The following is a 3926-nucleotide window of genomic DNA, read 5'->3' on the forward strand; positions in this document are numbered from 1 at the left end:
TAACGCCTCTAAAGTAGCAGCGTTTTCAGTTACAAATGTCACTAAAGCAACAGCATTTTTCTTATAAAAATGTCACTAAATTAGCGGTGTCTCAAATATACAAACATTGCTAATATAGAGGTATTTTCAGATACAAACGCCTCTAAAGTAGCGGCGTTTTCAGTTACAAACGTCACCAAAGCAATGACGTTTTTTTTATAAAAACGTCACTAAGTTAGTGGCATCTCAAAGATACAAACGCCGTTAATATAGAGACGTTTTCATATACAAATGCCTCCAAAGCAATGACGTTTTTCTCATAAAAATGTAACTAATTTAGCGGCGTTTCTATCTTTGAAACTTTGTTAAAATGGTAACGTTTTTTCGAAAACGCCACTATTTTTCATGACACGTGTATAACCAGCACTCTGAGTGGGGTTTTTCACAAACGTCGCTAAACGTTTAAAAAAAACACCACTAAAAACCTAAACTCCTGTAGTGCACATGGTTTTTTCCTCCCAAAATTCAAAATCAAATGCATGTAAAAATAATACAGGCCAAACAAGCCACATATCATTATAGCAGTTATAAATGTTACTATCCCAAATAAGATATAAGATAGCAGTCAGTGACCTCAAATAAAAATACAAAAAGTTTACCGTCTTCCTATTACCATGTAAATAATACCCAAGTGGCTAATTAGCATGGTAACATCAATACAGCAGCAGTTAAAATAAAGACAGCAATTACTCGTGAATGCAAATGCAATTACTCGAGAGCAGCAATGAATGATACTTTGGCAACTAAAATACCATAGTACAGTGAAGCAAATTGGGTCTTCAATTTTTACGTGCCAAAAAAACTCGATTATCTCAATGAGCAAAAACAGTGTCATTGCGTCTAGAAGGTGTATCAGGAATTGTTCCTGGTTTGAACTTAGAAGCTTCATGCTTTGCGATCTCAGGAGGGACAGGGCTGCCACTTTGAAAAAGCATCTGCTTGAGATCAAAGAAGACATAAGTGTCATGGAGAGTCAAAAATTTTGTGGCCACACCAGTCTTCTATGCACATCCCGTTCTTCCAATTCGATGTGTATACATTTCAATATTATTAGGCATATCATAGTTAATGACATGAGCGACGTCAGGAATATCAATCCCACGCCCTGCAACATCTGTAGCAACGAGGACATTGAATCTCTCGGCCCTAAAACCCCCAAGATTAATTTCCCTCTGCTCCTGTGACCTTCCACCATGCAAAGTCGTTACTTTATAACCAGCCTTGTCCAAATTCTTGGAAATAGTATTAGCATTCTTAGTATTGACAAAAACAATCAATTTCTTTTCCCCAAGATCATCAAGCAACTTCTGCAATCTCGGAAACTTCTCTGACTCTCGGTAGCCTTTCCAACAGCACCAATGGTGACTGCAACAGGATTCCTCAAATACTTCGTAGCTAGCCGCTCCACAGCTGGAGGCATTGTACCACTAAACATATAAGCAGTCCTATAAATCCTTTTGTCATCAAGCTCCTCATCTTCATTCTCAGGTTTCAAATTACTAGATGGCATAGCTTCCGATACACCCACAACTTGGGGCTGAAAACCCATAATCTCTTCGCTAGGATTAAGAACATCTCTTTTGTATGTGTTTAGAGAAGTTAAATTTTTTTACGAATTCTTTAAATAAAAATTGAAATACACAAATTTTGTGATTTTGTAGCTTTACTATAACAACTTCTTTTATATAAATAATATCTTATTTTCAATCTTTAAAAAAAAATCCATTTATTTAAATTATTATTTGTGATTTTTATGGCCCAGAAATTATTTACATCACTCGTTAGGTTGTCTTTTCACTTGCAACAGTGATTCAAACATAGAGAAGAAGTAGACAAAATATAAGAAAATCAAACAAGCGATAACAAGTGATACTTGTGCTAATGTTTTCATTACTAATTCTTGATTGTACAGTTTAATTAATGGCAATGAATCTCTCAAAATCCAGACAAATATCAAAATTCCAGAAAGGGTTTTCAAGAAAATAATAAAACAATGGATTATAAGGCCACTTTATCTCTTTGGTTTCTGATACCAACAAAATAAACAAGATTTCCTTGAAAACCATTCTCCAAGACCAAAGTAAAAAATAGAAATCAAAAGCTATAATTTTTCTGGTCTTGTTGAGTGTGGACAAAGATTTTGAACAATTGGACGAGGAAATTATTCTACTTGGCAACTTTTCTTCTATCTCCGAGATGGCTAATAAAGTACCCTTCTTGATCCACTATTTCAAACCAATGCTACTTTTTTATTGTTCTCTTAATTGCCTTGAATCTTTGTCAAAAAGTACATGTTACAGCTCACTACTTTGCATATCAAAGGTATTTTCACTTAAAAGAGAGTTAAAAATCAAAATAATAAAATTATAATAATTTTGAAATAAAATATCACATGTCAACTTTTTATGAAATATTTATACAGACATTTACGTAATTATGATAAAGGAACATTATAATAATTTTGATCAATTACGATGGAAGGGCATTTTTATAAGAATGATACGAGGGGTATTATAATAATTTTAATAAATAATGGTAGTAAAAGCATTTTAATAATTACGATAAGAAATCATTATAATAATTTTAATCAATTATAGAAAGAGGGATATTTCTATAATTATGATAAGATGGCATTATAATAATTTTAACTAATAATGAAAATAGAGATATTTACGTAATTATGGTAGAAAGATATTGTAGTAAATTTGGATACATATCAACATCATATTAAATAAACAAAGGGGCATTATAGTAATTTTTAAAAGAATTGTTTTAATATATGTTATTTAACATTTAATAAGTAATTTAATACGGGTATTATAGTAAATTTCAAATAAAATTACACATGTCAAAATATTTATGAAGCAATGGTAAGAATATTTTAATAATTTAATACGTAATTAATTTTATATTATGTTAAATTTTCATATATGATCTAATAAGGATATTATAGTAGTTTTTAAATAAAATATCATACGTCAATTTTTATAAAGTAATGGCAGAGATATATTAATAATTTAATATGTGATTTTTACATTGTGTTAAAATTTAATATATAATTTAATAGAGGCATTACATTAATTTTGAAAAAATGACACATGCCAATTTCCTATAAAATACCCATAAAGATATTTTCGTAATTATGATATGAATGGCATTATAGTAATTTTTGGTTAATTATGTTAAGGGTGTTTTCATAATTATAATAAAAGGGGCATTGTAATAATTTTAACTAATTATAATAAGAGAGAGAATCCGTGAAACTTTTTATTAGATATGAGTAAATAAAAATTTTAATAAAAAATTCAAATCGATAAATTGATATAATTCAATTGAAAATCAATAATATGTAAAAAAAAATTATTAAAAAAATTATTTATAATTTAAATTTGATCGATATTTATTCAAAAATAAAAATTCTGTCAATATTTTTACTAAAATATCTATTTAATAAATATATTAAAATTTTTTCAAAATTTGCATGCTTAATCTATGTGATGAATTTTTTAATCTATTAATTTTAATTTTTTATTTTAATTTTTTTATTTATTTTTAATAAAAAATTTCATGAACGTCGTCCCTTATGAAACTTCATGTAAATCTTTTCCTTAAACTAAACTAATTACAGTGGAGGTATATTTCATAAAAAGAAAAAAATTACAATTGATGTTGGAATGATGATTGTAAAATTATTGGTAATAGTGGGCGGTGCGTCATCTAGGGCGTTATAGTGTAATGTTCGAATTATTTTTTTTAAATGCTTTTTACATATTGTTTATGTTATGGTATTTTATGTCGGTTCAGTTTTTAATTTTTTATATTAAAATTGAAATTTTTATTTATTCTTAATTTATTTTGGATTAAATATTAAAAAAAGTATTTGACAC

General features: G+C 28.4%; 1 pseudogene; it reads right to left on the reverse strand.

The window, feature by feature from the left end:
• Positions 1 to 586: 586 nt before the first annotated feature.
• LOC111287742 (DEAD-box ATP-dependent RNA helicase 21 pseudogene) lies at positions 587 to 1625 on the reverse strand (annotated as a pseudogene).
• Positions 1626 to 3926: the final 2301 nt, after the last annotated feature.

The sequence above is a fragment of the Durio zibethinus genome, chromosome 4 (assembly GCF_047325235.1).
Source record: "Durio zibethinus cultivar Kanyao isolate XHJ-2024 chromosome 4, ASM4732523v1, whole genome shotgun sequence".
NCBI lineage: Eukaryota > Viridiplantae > Streptophyta > Magnoliopsida > Malvales > Malvaceae > Durio > Durio zibethinus.